Genomic DNA, 18,125 nt, shown 5'->3' with positions numbered 1-18,125 from the left:
GTGCTCCGCTGGCGGCGCGGCGCCTCACCCGTGCCTGCCGGCCTGGCTGGCTGCGGGGCTGCTTCGGCACTGTGTCATGCTGGGCTGTCAAAGCCATGAGGCCCGCCGGCCACATTTTCCGGTCTGCCCTAACAACTAGCGAGCCCGTTAACCGATGCAAGTAAAAATGTAGTTGTTAAAAGTGTGATGGAAATAGGCCTGCAAGTGTCCTGGCTCAGGGACAGAGAGAGTACTCACAGGGGAAAGAGGCCTCACGAATGTCCCAGCTACGTGAAAAGCCTGGAAGGACTCTCACGGTCAACAGTGAGATGCAAATCCACAGGAGACCAGGCTTTCTCCGTGCTGGTGCTCGTGGAAGGACTTGCGAGTTTCCTCAAATTTTCTGCCTCTGCCAGGAATCAGAAGGCACTGACAATACCAAAAACTTCTGCAAGGTGCAGGAGTGGTTACTTGCCTGTGGTTACGTGAGATGGTTCAGGATCCTCTTTATGCCCCAATGCTTTTCCTAGCTGCCCGCACAATTGTTTGCGGCCTGTGTTTCTGTATCTCCTGTGGTTTGGGATCTTCATGTATGTGTTGTCTTATCATCTCAGCATCTGTATTGCTGTGCTTCAACTTCAGATTTTCAAAGTTCAATTTTTCTCAAAAGTTTTGACAACCAATAATTCTAAATTTTTGCCTGCCTGCTTCACCAGGCCTCCCAGGGGAAGAAAGCCATGCAGTAGCTTCAAGCTATGTTCACGTAGGAAAAAAAACGCCCTGTAATTGAAAGCATCATTTGCAACAGCCTCTTGACTAGAAGTTGGGCGCACTGCCGGGGTGTAAGACCTGCTTACAGATGTCAGCCTAGGCACTGCAAGTGCCTCCTCACCTTTCTAGACGCAGAGCGTGAAGACTCCGGTGCATTTGCCCCATAGATAGCAGAAAGGCTTTTTTTTTTAAAACAAGGAACAACAGCTGAAGCTTCTGTATGTCTTTTTGCCTGAACTTAAATGTACCGGCTACATTAATGCATTTATTCTTAGAACAATCTGAAGCATAATTACTCCCTTGTGGTACAGGAAGGGAAAAAAAAAGGCAAGCAGCGAGAGATTAAATCTCTTGCGCAAAGCTAAAGACATAGGAAAGCCAGGAAATGAACTCAGATTTCCCGAGTCAGGCGTCATTGCTTTAACCACACAGTCATCCTTTCTTTCAGTCATTCTCAGCTTCTGAGCATTAATGTAAACATCAACTGTATTAGCATAGATTTGATTTTTCCCTACTTTGTTCATCAGAACGACTTCACTGTTCCCACTGAAATTTCCTCCAACTAACTTTCTTCTCCATTTCCTTCCCAAAAGTAAAAGAAATTATATTACAGACTCACTGGGAGAGTCTTAAATTTCCCACTGCCTTTCTGCAGGCACTGGCAGGTATTTCTTCAACTCCCACACAAAGCAACTGTGGGGCTTCCATGATGGATCTCTTAGGCAGGTACCCAAATGCACAGTGAACGAGATCAAGGAACAAATCGTTCCCTGTCATCATACTTTTCAGCTAGATTAGAGGACTAGGAATGCTTGTAACCAACACAAAGGAGACACACAAACTATGTGTACTGATGTCGGTGGTATAACCACCTTTTTTAACTCCAGCTCATACTTTTATTATCTGAAAATGATTATGAAACAAAACTCTAAAAGAAAACTACATATATAAAAGAAGAACACAACCTAGAGATATTTTAGGACAGATTTGAGAGCCTCCGCTAACTGTTTAGACATTTAACAGATTTCTACAATGCTTATATAGCCTCAAGATTAAGATCCAGTCTTTAAGCAGAATTTATAGGTTTCGAAAAATAACTTCAAAAAAGGGAAGCTTTACATACACAACTCCAGCTTCTGACTACTTAACTCGAAAGATAGTCTTAATCCTACTGACAGACTACAGACCAAGATCTAGCTATGATCAAGTGCAGTATCTTATCAGTTTAATATGTGATACGTCTTCAGCTTGAGGACTTTACATTCCATTGATTTTATACTAAATTGATTTAAATGGACTTTATATTACACTGGGAGATGGACTAGAAGCTTGTTTTATCCACTTCACTCACTGACCTGGCATTGTGCTGCCTCCAAAAACCAGAGAGACAGCAATGGGTAACACCGACCACCCAGAGAAGAGTGCAAGAGCTAGAAGAGCACATAGTGATATTCACACAAATATTCTCCCAGCCCCCAGCAGTTTGCAGGCCTTCATGAGCCAAGGACACACTTTCCCCCAAATTTGGTGACGTATGAGCAGCTTCATTGCAGGGAGCATTAGGGAGGCCTAGTTTTCCTAGTAATAGTTGAACAGGTATTTTGAGAGTATCCAGCTGTAACCTTGCTGGCTTCCTTAGTTTCAACTGACTTGCTGATCGTTAATGATAATGAGATAGGTGTAAGCAACCGGCCATACAATATGAACCTTGTTGATTATTGTAAATAAAAATATTTCCAGTCGGTATCTGTATCATACACCGGCTTGAAGGGAAACTCTGTTCTTTCTTTTAACTTTGGATTGGTTTCCATTTCATGTATTTTTGCAAACTGGAAGTACATGTGTTTCCCTAACTCTAGTGGAAAATGAAAGAAGGATTGTTCAAATTTGTCCGTGTAACAGAATTCCACTCTCTTCACAAAATCTGAACTTGATGTTTCCCATCCTCTGAATTACAATGAAGCTGAGTTAATCTGCTTGAGTTAAAGTCATCCTCAAAGCAAGGACAATCTCCTTCTTCACATCACTTCATAAAAAAAATCCTTGCCAGGTAGCTCATATGCTGTGACTGCTACTAACTATTCTGTTCACAATAATTTCATTTTTACCTTGTGCATCCACGTTCTGTTACTGTATTCAAATACTTTCTACTCTGATTTTATATTACCTGATACATGAACCGTATTTTATCTGTTTGCATTGTTTCTAGTTCAAAAGGGCTAAGCAGCTAGGTGCCACCATTTTTTTCCACATATAAGTAATAATTTATTCATTGCAGGCATTTTACTGCAAAACCTGTAGCATGGACTCTCACTATCTCACAAACGTTCAAAAAAAGGAAAACAGAGGTTAGAATTAGAGAGTATATGCTTCTTGGGGTATAGCTGAACTTTTGATGAAATATATGACAGTGCATGCAGTTGGATGGTTAGGGGTTGAAATTCTTCATTTCAAAATGTCTCATTCTGTAAAATCTATTCATTGACAGGCATCAAAAAATGAACTGTCATCTGTTTTCTTAATCCGTGTCTCTACAAATAGTTCTTTCATTAAGGAATACATCCTTTATATTTTCCAAGTTTTAATTTGGTACTAGAGATTCACTGTCTCCAGAATTACCTATTTAATTTTCAACTTCTAGTAATTTTTAAATTATACACGTAACTTCATTTTTGTACTACCTTAAAAATATGTACTAGAATGAGTATTATAAGTTGATGAACTCGTTTGCTGAGATAACAAAGAAGGAAAACAATGGGCTAATGTCACATACAAAAATACTTACATGACTGTGCTCATATGTGTGTATATTTATTATTTCCATGCATGGTGTCCATGGGTAAGTAAACTTTGTGTGATTCTGCAATAAATAATCATGTAAGAATAAAATAATGAATAGGAAATTCTGCTTGGTGCAAGCTGAGGTCTTTACAATGGTTCACTGTCACTGCATCTTCTTTTGTGTACGTATGGGAAAACACAGAGATGAGCTCAAACTCATTCTGCTGAAATACATGATAACCTAGTCACATTTAAAACTAAGTCCTGTATTTTTCTTAATTACTTGAAAAAGAATCCAAATTAAGTACTTGAGCATTTGATATCTTTTCAGGCATTAGTGGCATCTACCACTTTCTAAATAATATTTAGATAATATTTAAAGAGAATAATATTTAAATGAAGAACTGTTCACTACCATTTGGCGGCTGCTTTGCTATTTAAATAATTGGCTCTACCTTGGCTGTGCAAAGACAATTATGCTATACTTATGGTTTTAGCAAGTGAATGATGAACTGACCCTTCTTACTCTTCTCCTTTCAGAAAAGGTTTTTTTGGTCTTGTTTAAGTAAAACTCTTCTTCTGAACATTGCTTAAAGAATATTTAAATATTGGTCCAGGATGTCTGTTTTTAAAAGTCCATAACGTGTTACTCCGTGGCTAGCACTGCCAACGTTCAGAGATGCTCAGAATGCATTACCTGTCTATTCATGCTGTGAAAAACAGTGAAATTACACAGGTCTAAACTACTCTCATTTTTAGTATTTCTCATGTAAATGAACAAGTGGGCAGAAAGCTTTCCTCTCTGTCCCTCTCTCTCAAGGCAGGTGTACCAAATGTAAGTTAAACTTAGGTAGATGAAGATCACGTGCTTGACGTTATCCTTTCTTTTCTCTGGCAGTGCTGTGGAAGAAGTAGCCTGGACCAGTTCAGTAAAATCTGCCATTAAAACCTGCCTCGGACAATCTTTACACCTTGCTGCTGCCATTGCCCTTTCTTCTAAGGGCTGACCACGTGTGATGCTTCAAAACACTACAGTAGTCTAAATAATTTAGACCTACTTAGGTCTAAAGTATTTAAACAGACTAGTTAAACTATTTAAGCAGTCTGGTTAAAGCTATTTTGTAAAATACTGCCAATTTTTTTCTGCATGTCTTCAGCGGCCATATTCCTACAATACATATCACCTTTACAAACACAGAAAAACATCTCTAGACAGTGATTAAAATCATTCTGCACATTTCTAAAATCCAAATGCGCTTTCATTTCTTTTTAAATATGTGCTCCTCAGTGTCTAACTGCTAAAACAAATTAGTGTATAATATATTTCATTTAAATCTGATACAGTTTCTTCTTTATTTTTCATTGCAACTTAATTTGTATTCACACAGGCTGAATGCCCAAAGGAATACAGATGCCTAACATTTCCATTAAGTCAGTGGGATTTTTGAGGATTCTGGAACATAAATAAAAACTCTTATTTCAGCTTGATTTACAGGTATGGAAATTATTTCCTTTTGTATAATTAAAAATTATTCTAAATCAGGCAAGATAAACATTTTTGCTGTATTTCATAACTGAAAGGTTCACTGATAATCTCAGAACTCAAAAATAGCCTTCTATATTTTTCATTGCAACTTAATTTGTATTCACACAGGCTGAATGCCCAAAGGAATACAGATGCCTAACATTTCCATTAAGTCAGTGGGATTTTTGAGGATTCTGGAACATAAATAAAAACTCTTATTTCAGCTTGATTTACAGGTATGGAAATTATTTCCTTTTGTATAATTAAAAATTATTCTAAATCAGGCAAGATAAACATTTTTGCTGTATTTCATAACTGAAAGGTTCACTGATAATCTCAGAACTCAAAAAATAGCCTTCTACTAGTGACACTGTTATGGAAATTTCTCTAATGTGTTTGGGATTTTTTTTTAATCTAGTCATCATTCAGTTACACAACAGAAAAAATAACAAACTTATGTTTCTAATAATGGCCTCCAGATATAACAGAATGAGAAAAGTTGACTGGAATTCAATGAAACCTCAGTAGAATTCAGTAAAAACATTAAAAGATATTTAGCATCATGTGGCTTATCTTTATGTAAACATTGTTACAAAGGATCCTGTTTTAAATGAATGCTAATCCTAAACTGATTGATGTGGATAATTTGTATTTTTGCTAATTTTGTTACTTAATAACATTTCAAATACTACAATCCTTAAAATGTTTAACAAAGATGAAATGAAACCTTTTTTGTTTGTATAGCTAGTGTCCTCCATTTTACAATATCGTTATAGTTTTTACTCCTGAGATTTGCAGAAGTAATAATCTACTTATAATCAGCACACAATGCAGCGGATAATGTAGCAATAGAGCTATACATATTAAGAAATAAAATGTAAAAGGAAAGAAAGCATATAGGAAAAGAATAAATACAGTAAGAGCATCGCATTTATGCGTTTGTTTTCATTCGACTGCTTGAAGTACAGCATTTGTATTAACATTTATCCACAGGGAAGACTGTTAGCATCCCTCAGCAGTTGGAAGCGAAAAACTAAATATGATCCTTTTGAGTCTTGTTCAAAAAATAATTAGAAATGACAAAAGACACCTGGATGATGTGGTGACCAAAGATTGCTACATGCTGTTAGCACACAAATAAATGCAATATACAGAATGCAGTTGTTCATTTATGCCCCCACTGATGAGTCCGTACCTTGAACTGACAAGACAGCTGAGACACACCAGTTTGATTCTAGGCAAACTCAGTGTTACCCCCTCTGCTAGGATTGCCAATAATTTTACCAATCCTAACAATGGTTTGATTATATGATGTTCCATCAAAACTCTTTTAAAATAAAAGTCCCGTATTTTCGCCTCATCTGTTTCATTGTAACACTTGTTATGTTGCTTTAGAGGGTTTAAGGAGTGTACAAAACTACTTTTTTGAGCTAATAATTTTGTTTCTTTCTTTTCTGTTTTTACCAATGACAGATATTCTGTAATATGGTGCGAGACTATATAAGAAACCTAAGACAGACAGAATTATAGGTTAATCCCACCTTCTTTCTTAGGGAAAATTCACATTAACTAGGGAATTATATTAAAAAGTATATGATAACTGAAAGTATTAAATGAGATGTTTATGCATACTATAAGGAGGCATTAATGATTAAAATATGTCCTCTGATCAATTTAATTATCTACTTAGCAGTGCGGATAGATAACAGAGATCACAGAAAAGAAAACAAAGAGATCCTGCGCTGTAGCTGAATTTCACAGAGATTTTGGCCACAGCAGCCTGAAATGGTGAGGCTACAAATGCTGCTGGAGACGTGAAAGAGCAGCTCAGACTCTCTCCTCATGGATGCGGACCGTATTCCACCTCCCCGAGCTTGGTTCATCTCTCAGCCCACACAGATGTCCCTGCTGGCTGTGCACCACCGGACAGTCCTTGGCTAAACAGCTGCATGTTGTGCAGGATTCCAGTTTACCAGATGCCAGCACAGGGGATACTTCCCGCTTGCTCAGATGAAATGTTAATTCGCTCTCATTTATCTCATCCCAGAGGGGATCCTTTTAAGAGGAACCGTACATTTTCTGAGTCTTGATTCATAGCTGAGGTAGACTGCAGAAAGGAATTAACTCAAATAAAGTGATATTGTTTCCATGAATACTACTTCAATCATATTATTTTTTAATGCAAATAATTAGTTTCAATTAACTCAGAGACAAAGAAAAATACAAGCAGACTGCTCCAGTAGCAAACAGCACTTTCAAAATACAGTTCAGGACTTTAAAAATAGTTTTACTCCATGTATATATTTGACCCTGATCTTTCTTGTCTGAACATGTGAAAGCATCAGAAGATAAAAAATGAAAGCTGAAATTCCATTTTTCGGTGATTAGATTACATTTTCAGTATTAAATGGCAATGAAAAACAAAGAGCTCAAAGATGCAGATTGAAAAATGCAATTGCTTTTCCTCTTTTTGTGCACATGGCAGTAACGTGCAGTGAGAAAAGAGTTGACCTTATCCAAAATTATGTATGTGACCAGTGTAACCAGTATAGCTCAATAATTAACCGAATGTTTCAGAGCTCCACAGGAACATCAGGGACAGTAACACTGTATGCTGAAAATCATAGGCACTTGGAAAAATCATGAAATATTATATGAGGAAATGTTTTGTGTCATATAAGGATTTTTTTCTGTTTTATACTTACTCCCTACCCCCTTTTCTTTTATTAGCTCTAGTTACTCAAGAAAGCTATGCTTATATATGCATGTATGTATAAATAAAAACATTTCTATAAAATGTAACTTTTACATATACCCTGATACACATGTATGTGTGTGTATATATGTGTGTGTATAAAAAAAGTTGTTCTAGGCATTGTAAATCATCTAGAGAATGTAAGTGGGTAATTAGATGATTCCTAAATAGCAACCCTGGGCTGCTGGAGATAAAATTTGTACAGGTCGCTAGTGATTGCTCCTCCAAGTGGGGTTGGTTAGCCCATCTCAACATAGGCTGGAGGATAAGCTGTCACTGTGTCTCCAAGGTCCTTAACACTGAATCTTGCTGGAAACTGTTTGCAAAGTCAAACATAATTCGGTTGCAGTGAGTCTTAAGTACTTGCTTTCTTGACAAGTAAGAAAGCTGAATTCTCACAAAGACAAAATAGAAATTTTATTCTTATAAGCTAGTGCCTGCCCCTGATTCATGGGCTTCTGAAGACATTACCCCAAGAGATTCTGACAGTGGCCTGAAATACTGGCACCAGAGATTCGATCGCTGCTCTATCTAGTAAGGCACTTAGCAAGGTTCTGCTGTACTTTTAAACCAGGAGATGTTGAAGGTTTTTTCCTCTGAGTTAATAATTACTAGCTGTAGATAGCAGCAAGTTCAAAAGAGACTGAACTATTTTAGAAATGTATGCAATAAATAATAATGGCTATGCTTCAGATAGTTGTCACGAGGCTGAAGGACAAATTCTAAACAGCATGACTGGCATTTTAATGGCTAAAAAATGTGTCTTCAATCTACGTGGTGAAATAGAAGATGCTGGCAGACAAAAAGTTACATGCAAAATTATAAGTGAGTAAAACTGCTGCTCTTTCAGTCTCACTATAAAGATAAGTATTTTATGCTCTAGATCCTTTGAAGTCAAGGAACTCCTGGTGCTCTGCAAACATGAATGTATCCTCAGAATGTGTTTTAATAGAGTTAAGGCTACTTCTAATTAAATTTAAGTAAACTGAGGTACAGAAAGGTGCTAGGATCAAACTGGCAAGCTAGTGGCAGAGACAAAGCTGGAATCCACCATTCCTCACTGTCAGATCAATATGTTTAGGACTGAACCGTGCAATACCCTGTATGAAACTCTATCCCATACCAAATTGCTGTAGAGAAAGAACATAAAATTCAATACACTGAGTGTAAGAAAGCTTTAACAGTAATAACTGCAAGTAAATTAAGACATATTTGTGGATATTCACCTAAATGGTGGTGGTGGTTAAAAACAGAGGTTCTGAACAGAGGTTCAGAGAGTCTCAGAGGTACAGAAAAAGAGGACAACACAAAACATGCTGAAGGTTATCTCTTTACTGAAAATGCAACTAAAGTGCAGAACTAACTCAAACTGCAATGATGGACATAATGAAAGTATTATTAGATAAGCGCTTAGAAAATGGTAAACCTACAAAGAATGCACAGATAGGTGGATAAGCTTTTAGGGAATGTCTGGCTTTCTTCCATCCTTTAATATAATTTGAAACTGTTTATTTGATTGCAAACATATTTTAGTTGTGTGTTGGGGTTTTTTATGCTACATTTTCATAATCCACTGCAATCCTCTTTCAAGAACAGTATGATAGTCTGGCAACATGATTCTCTAAGTTGCAAGAAAAAGTGAGGACAAATATTTTAGAGAATTCAATCACTAATATAATGACAGCTGCTGGATTTGAATACGGTATCTATGGGTAAAGGAGGATCTTGGTGAAAGGGGAATGTTCTTCTGAATAATTCACTTACTAAAGTGAGAATGGTACTACCTGAACTATGGCTTTTCCAATGCATGCAGTGACATGAGTTGTTGTATGTTTATAGTATTTAATTCTTACGAAGACTCCAGATTCCACTGCTGTGTAAGTGACATACAATGTTACACACCTTTGCATGGAATGTAATTTTCTTTGTGTTTATCAGAAAGCACTTAAGGAAAACCAGTTCTCCTTTTGGAGTCAGAATTTCTAATCATAATTAGCTCAAGACACACTGTGGTATCCAGACTGAAAAGGGGGTTGGAGGCATTTTCATTATAAAAGAGATATCTTATTAGTCCTGTGAAAATCTTCAAAGATGACAATCCTCATTAATGTGAAAATTCAGCAACTTAAATCCTCTTACTGATTCCAAAATACTTCACAAGAGAGAAATCAGATGGAAAAAAGGTTTTATGTTAATTTTCTTCAGGACAGAATTCTTTACAGGTATAATCAGCTATATAAATAACTGTACCCTTCATCCTGGCAGAGGTAGTGTGATACTGTGCATTTAAAGTGATGTATTTCAATACTAAGAAAATAGTAGCATGTGCTGCTGATGCATCTAAATCACGAGCGGTATTGCAGACTCTAGCTAAGAGAAATGAGCCTTAGTTTTCCCTGGAGTTGTGCTTCTCTTATAGTCCCAGTGTCCTGAAAGTCTTTTCCTCGTGGAAAGCATAGAAGCAGCTGCAGATAAGAATATTAAGCATTATTTCTCTAGATGCAGATGACCTGGAGTGGTCAAAAGATGGGCAAAACCAGAGGGAAATAAGAGATTAGAAAGAAGGGGAAACAGAAAAATACAAAATGAGACAGAAAAAGGTTTCCCAAATCAGAAGGAGAAGGCAACCCTCTTAGTAAGAGAAGATCAGCTCTCATGAAATATTGAAGAGAGAAGTAAAAAATATAGGCCTGCCATTTTCCCCTGGAGCGGTGGAAGCCCCTACTTTGCACTCGCTTCATGCTGCTTTTAATTCCTGATGCTAATACATGGGCATCCCCTAGCTAGATAGATACACAAGAGTATCACCAGGGAGACACAATTATGATCTCTAAAATTTTACACCTGAGGCCAATTCTAAGTACTTAGCTAAATATATAGTTTGCATATTCAGTGAATGAATTAAAGTGTATGTATCAGATAGAAACATAATGGGCCTTAGATCTGTTTTCTATATCGGTGTTTATAGGTACATGTGAATCTCTTTTAGTTTGTTAGTCGCTGAATGAATAGGTGTCATTTCATGAGTCATGGAAGTCTGTTGTCATTTTAAATGCAGAAATGCTTACCGGGCAATTTTAATACATTGGTACCCAAGGTTACTGGCTTTTTTAAAAAAGCTTAAGCAAGGATCTGCAGTCCTGTGACACTTATTGTTCTATCCTGCTCCTCCAGGTGCACGTTGTAGATTCAATATCAGCTTGGGTACTATTTCAAATATAATTTAAATGAATGCATTCTATACACTTATTTTCTGTAGGTTCACGATGGATATGAAACATTTGTCATCCTCGTAAGCTTTTGGCTTAAGCACAGTGAATCTACAGAATTGTTGCTTAAATTAATTTGATCTCATAAATAAATTTTAAACATTAGGGTTTTGGTTAAGGGCATATTGGAAGACATTCTCATTTTTCCTGCAGCCCCAACAGGTCTTCATTAAAAAAAATGCATCTAATCTCTTACTACTGTTAGACATCATAAAAATCACTCAGCTGCCTGCTTTCTTCACCAAGTTGTTGCACAAAAGTATGTTGAGACCAGTTTACAAAGGGGTCCACAGCTGATGGCAAACATCAGCTCTAACAATAAAAGTTAATTTGGAAGAAAAACAATGATGGATCTTTTCAGATTTTTCCATGATTAATAATTCAGCGGAGGATGATTTGGGCCTCTTACAAATTTAGAAAGCTATGATGATAAAGGTACCATATTAAGAAACGTGAAAACCAAACTCCTATATTTACACATGACTTAGAAACAGCTTTAAGGGATGTATTGCACTGCCAATATATCTCTCCTCTAAGCTGAGAAATCCTCTTCAGAGGAAAAGGCGGTTCAAGATCCGCCTCTCAAGGTCTAATAAGTCTACGGACTTTTTGCCAAAACTACTAACATAACATTCGACTTTATGGAATAAAGAGCACACGGTCGCAAGACAGAAGTATTGATAACCACTGAGAATACCAGTTTTCACTGGAACTTTGATCACTGAGGACTAGACTAGGACTATCAAACTTACTCCGTTGCTCTTTTAATAGCCATCAGACTATGTCTGTCAGAAATAATACATCATCTTCACTGACATGTGAGCCAGTTGGTGACTGCAAATTGAATCTCACTATATTCCCTTTACTACTCCTGTGAAATAAAGACCCTATTATCCATTACCTCTTTGTAAAGCATGTAATTTCTTATGAAATTTGCTCATTCAAAAGCTAATAATACGTTTAAAGCTCTATATTAGATGGTCTTCAGTCACTGCCAAGAGGGAATGAAGTTAACACCAGAAGTTCATCAATGTGTGTAGTAAACAGAAAGAAGAAAAAAAAAGATTAGTGAGAGTGGTTTTTAAATTTGCTCTGCAACAGTGAGTTTTGTAAAAGAATATACAGAAGTCAGAATAAATGTCCATATCAAAATGCAGTCAACAGCAGGGGACTATCTTTTGATTAGCATAGTAAATTCTGTATTGGTCAGCTTACAAATAAACTAGGGGGAAGAATGAGAAGGAAGGAATATACTGGAGATCTTCTGTCTACAAAGATGTTTCTTTTCTTACAGAGGAAAACAAATTATCATTATTACAGGTCTGGTGCTTTCTTGTTTGCATTTAACTTTAAGAATATAAACTAGATCCATATTTTGTTTTTATGCTTATTTTTATCATTCATTCTCCTGCCTTGATTTTTTACATCCATTTATATATGTAAAAATATATATCATCTATATTTACATATATATACCTTGCCAGCTTGTTCTTAGAGGAATGAATTCAAGGACTCGGTCCCATTGGCTACTCGGAGACTTGGCAAATATACACCATCGCTGAGCCATTTCAGTCATTGCTTTTAACTGCTTTACAGGCCATCAGCTTATGGAAATATTGAGACAGAGTAAGTTATGTCTTGCTAACATCAATTTTTTAAAAAGTAAAAGATGAGAGAAGAAAAATAAGGCAGAGAAGGAAAAAGAGGTCTTCCCAGCTTTTGTTTGCTGGTGGAGATGAGACCGCAATCTCAATATTCCTTATCTCTGGCTTATCTAATCAATGTATATCCCTGGATCAGGCCCAGTAATGATGCAGTTTTGAGGAGGGTGTGGGGGAAAGCAGGTGGATTTCTCCAAATCCCAGGGATACTAAAGATCGCAAAGATGACAGCAAAATTCCTTCATCCTCCCAGCCTTTCTCCACAGCCACGTCCCACACTTTTTAATGACTTCAAAAAACATAAGGAGCAGAGTCATCCCCCCATTGCCCTGCCTGCTAGTTAGTTCTAATTGCCAGCACATCAATTATGATTCATTAATTTCTGGTTCCATTCTTCCCTTGTTTACCAGACATGATGTCAATGCAGCCCTTGGTTTCTATCAGTAGATGTTTTTGTTTTCATTAGTACAGTAAGCCACCCTCTCCACCATCTCTCTCAACAACCATTGTTATAGGCAAGTAGGACATTTTATGAAATGTCTCTCACTTAAAAATGCAGCTTACAGTTTGGTTCGGCCTGATAAGATCTCAGCGATTACAAGAGAAAATCTAGTATGCGAGCGTCTCCTAAGAACTGATCGGTTTTGCTCTATTTAAATGTTAAAGCTAATGCCATTACAAATTCAAATTATCCTGACCTCTAGACCTGTAATAACATTGAAGTAGGAAAAGTATTATGTGCTGTGTTCACTTTGACAACTGTGTCACTCCTGAGTGCTCCTGGTACCAAGAGTATTTCCACAAGGGCAGTACTGGTTTTATTCACCCGCTATGTTCAGCATGTCAAGTCATTCTTTTCACATTATGCACTAATTAAAAAATAAACATGTAGTATGACAAGTTAGGTTCAAAAATCTCTGAAGGACAGACCTGCATACAGCAAATCAGCTGATACTTTGTGCCCTCAACTATGACTTATTCCTATTCTCTTAAATTACATTCTACCAGCTGATCAGTTCATAAAGTAAATGGACAGCTGCACTAGAGAGCAGACATTTTAATAGTAGAGTGCTGTAGACATGGCTGACTGCCAAAGAACACATTGTTAAAGCAAGCAGCATAAAATGAAAAATTAAGATATTGGCACTAAGACCTAGTGGTAAGAGCTGAGGGGCAGTAAAGGACACAGCAATAATCTAAGAGATTTTTTCCACTAGATTAAATTTAGGACAGGCAAAACATCCTTGCTTTGGAGAAGTGTTCTGCAGTGCTGGGAACTGTGGTGAGTCTCAAAACAAACATAAAAGACCCTGTTGGCTGTCCTGGCTGCCACAGCTTCTCTCGGCCAGTTAGCAATTTGGTACAATCCTTCTTTATAGCACAACTGTCGCAGCTGGACACACCACCGCTCGGATCAGTTCTGAAATGTACTTTGTCAGTAATCAATACATATTTTAATGTATGTGTTTTATTTGATACTCTATTTTGTTTTGTTTATTTGGAAAACATCAACAATTTCTTGAAATTGCCTATTGCCTGAAACAGATGCAGAATTACAGCAGCAAGGCAAAAGAATTTATTCAGATGCTCCTTCCTCAGTAGCTGCCACCGTTATCGTCAGTTAACATACATTGCATATGAAAATGGTTTTGAGAAATTCCCTAATTAAATGGCTGAGCATTCATTTTTCAGGAAACTCCAAACATACGATTGCGCATCCCTTCCTCTGGGTACATATGTTGTGCTCAATCTTTACTTACTTATCATCATGTACTGTTACTCAAATAGTATCGTGATTTTTTATTGCTGTCCTATACAATGACTACAGTATAGCCTGTGATGTGTCTTTATTCCCCTCAGTAATTCTATTGTCACTGTGACCCACTGCCTCTTTATTGACTCTGACTTCTTTACATAAGTTGCATTTTACGCCACAGATGCACTTGAATAGTTTGTCAGTATCCCATTTATTTCTGTGCCTGAGAGTACTCCTTCCTTTGGAGCAATTTAGAGCTGAAGCAATTAAGCAAACAACTACAAATTGAGATGGTGAGACTCTTCAACGATGTCTTATAGGGCCTGTGACTTCATATTACAGTATAATCCTAAACATATTTTTGCTTGTTTGTTTAGGTGGAGTCTGTCTAGGAGTATTCCCAGCAGTCCCTGGAGAGCACAGCTAAGAATTAGGAGGCGTCTTCTTGACCTGTGGCTGTTCACAAGCAACAGGCAATCGGAGCTACAGATTTCATTATTTGGAATTATTTAGCCAAAACCAAAGGTATGAAATATAGCCTGTGTGCGCGCCAGGAAATCTTGTCAGCTCAACGCAGCGAGATTTTCTCTCTCAAAGCAGAGCAGCTCTGAAATTTCTAAGGTGAATCATAAGGAATGTCCTTTTGTGGATTTTTGTTATAAAGCAGGAGCATTACTAACTCTTTCAATGATTCACAAAGTTTGTGGGGATTGAGCCTGAACATCTTCAGCACAGTATTCATTATTCATCCATGTTAGTCGAGCATAGCTCAGACTTCCTTATGTTGCACTGGGCAAGAAAGCAATGTGTCTGTGATTATCAGCAAAGACAGTCAACCCTGCCACGTGAGGTGATGAGAAGGGGGAGAGAGAAAGGAGGGAGATCTACTCAACCACATGATGGCAAACACGTCACAGGACACGGGAGTTTTTGTGCCACATTCAACCGTGCTCACGTGGGAGAGGGGAGGTGTATGCCTCCCGTGTTGTTTTTTTTTTTTCTTTCCTCTTCACGCCACCTAAATCCAGGATATTTACCTGTTGGTTCAGACTATAATTGTGATCTCATTGGACAGATTGCGATTCTTACACTTTAAGGTTAGGACTTTAATGTAAGGTATTTGTCTGACCTTGCTCCAGATTATTTTTAGACACCAGGAATGAATTACTGTTATGAATAATGCTGCTTTCAGACATTTTGGATTAGCAAACTATACAGAAGAGCTTGGGAAACATTACTGGTTTCTTTTCAGCAGCTTAATACAAGCAGATGAAACCAATGGAAAAACTTCAGCCTTTTTCACATTACACGTTTTAACAGGAAAGCATGTGACATTTGTACCATCATGTAACATCTCTTACGCAAGTCATCTCAACAGGGTATGAAATGAAAAGTCATAGATTCATTCTCCTAAGCTTCCTCCATGAAGGTTTCAGCTTGGATAACCCTGTGTCTGACACCCTAATCAAAAGGTGTTTAAAAATGCAAGCCTCTAAGATACATAACCAGATAGAACTGCATCCATATGGATTTTTTGGGCTTATCCATACTGGCCATAATTGATTGCGACTGTCCACTCACTTTATTTTAGAGCAGTCAGGGAGCCTGGGTCAATTTCTCGTTAGAAAAATCGAATTGCATTTGCATGTTGTTAATACAGGATAAAGAAACAGGCTGAATATAAGGAAAGGTTAAAATCTGGCACAGAAAAATCAATCTGACTCTGCTTATGCACACCTTCCTTGTCTCAGGCTGTACTAAACAGGGCTGATACAAATACAGATACTAAGCTTCCTCCCATTTTAAGCAGCATTATTAAAAAGACCTGAAAAGTGGGACAACTTAGCAGCTTAATATCACTCTAACACAACATTGAGACTAATCTCTAATATCTTTATTCAGGACGCTCCGTCTCTGGGTTGTCTGCCAACACCCTTTCCCTCAGCCCTGTCTCAGCAAGGGAAGATCTAGGTCCCGGAGTGATTGAGGTCACTGGGGCAGCCAGCCCCAGTGATACAATCACAAGACTGGACACCACAGGCGTTTGAGCCTACCTCGCTGACAAAATCACAGCTGCTGGCTGACCCACACTGGGGGAGGGAGGAGACCCAGACAGACTCACAGCTGAGCCAGCAATCAATACGGATGCCCCAAGGCCCACAAACAAAGAGAATTTCTCACTGATCCTCAGTCTCTTTGAGAGCATTTTAAACATCGTTTGTCACTAGGATCTCTGAAAAGAAAAACACCACTACTGGTAGTTAAATGAATATATTAAAAAGGCTGCAGCAACAGATTCTTTCCTGAGGGTTGTATGGAATAGGCTAAGTCTAATCAGGGGCTGAAGATTGAAGGCTAACACGAATAATCTTTATCCTAATACCTCCTATGCATATTATTGCTGATAAAGTTGAGCTATCGATAAGAAAGGTAATTTTAAGGAAAAAAATTGAAACACAGGCATAAATTAGTGAAGCTAGAGTTAAATATAACAGTTACAACAATAACGAATGCAATAAAGAATATCAATTTGCTTCATCTTCTAGAGATGAGACTCTCAGAGTAATAAAAGTAATGTACATACTGAGTATGGTCAAGGTTAAAGCAACACCAAGGCACACTTATTCCAGTTCCTCTGCCTTCTGAAATCCTCTCTTAAATTTTAAGGCTTTAGTGACATCAGCTGTTGAAGACCTATTTAATTAATTAGTTGCAATTTAACAGTTATTCCCTCTAAGTGAACACATCTTCCACAGAGTTTCTGATATTTGATTCTATTTGTAAAGTTCCCTACTACCACGTAAACCCTTTAATCTGATCAGAAAACCTCCAAGACTGAGCTCTTTTGTTGTTCTATTCATCTGACAAGCTGTTAAATCATTCTTGTTTTTTTAAAGCAACAGAAATTTTCTCTCTGCCTTGCTCCTGCCCTTTCCTTCCAATTTTAATATGTGGAAATTGCACGAGCACATGTTCAACTGCCATTAAAGCTATTCCCTATGCATTCAAATCCACCAGCAGAATACCAAGATGGAGTTTATGATCAAAAAGCAACCACGACAAAAAGCTCTGTGTTAAATGACCCCAAACGTTAGTAAATTAATGCTTCTGTGCTCTCACCTTTAAGGAGGACTAGCAAAAAAGAGTACATTAAAGATTACCCTCATTAATTAATCTGTGGTTCCCTTTCATGTGCAAGCTTAATGCTCCTGAGAGCAGCACAGAAAGGCCAACAGGCTCCTGTCAAGCCCCTAATCCAAGTAGGTCAAGAAAGGCTCGAAGTAAGGCTAAAAGTCTAATTCTTCAGCTCAGAGCAGGGACAGAAGAATTCAGAATTAAACGCATTGCATTGCTCAGTTGACACCACCAGTTATGTGATACGGCGATTACTATCCTAGATAAAAGGTGTTGTGTCAACATAATACTCCATTAACAAGATACGGTCAAGCAGTACGCAGAATAGTGCTGTTTAGTTCCACTTCTTTCTTCTCACTCTGGAAAAAAAATTATTTTCACATTAAAATTAATGGCCCACACTTCTGTGGTGCATTGGAGTTAAGGCTGCAGAGTTGGGGTCCAGAATTTTGCATCCTGGTTCTGCTATAAAACTGCTGTGTGAACTTGAGTA

This window comes from Aptenodytes forsteri, unplaced genomic scaffold (genome assembly GCF_000699145.1).
Source record: "Aptenodytes forsteri isolate BGI_AS27 unplaced genomic scaffold, ASM69914v1 Scaffold106, whole genome shotgun sequence".
Classification (NCBI taxonomy): domain Eukaryota; kingdom Metazoa; phylum Chordata; class Aves; order Sphenisciformes; family Spheniscidae; genus Aptenodytes; species Aptenodytes forsteri.
This window is presented reverse-complemented; position numbering follows the sequence as displayed.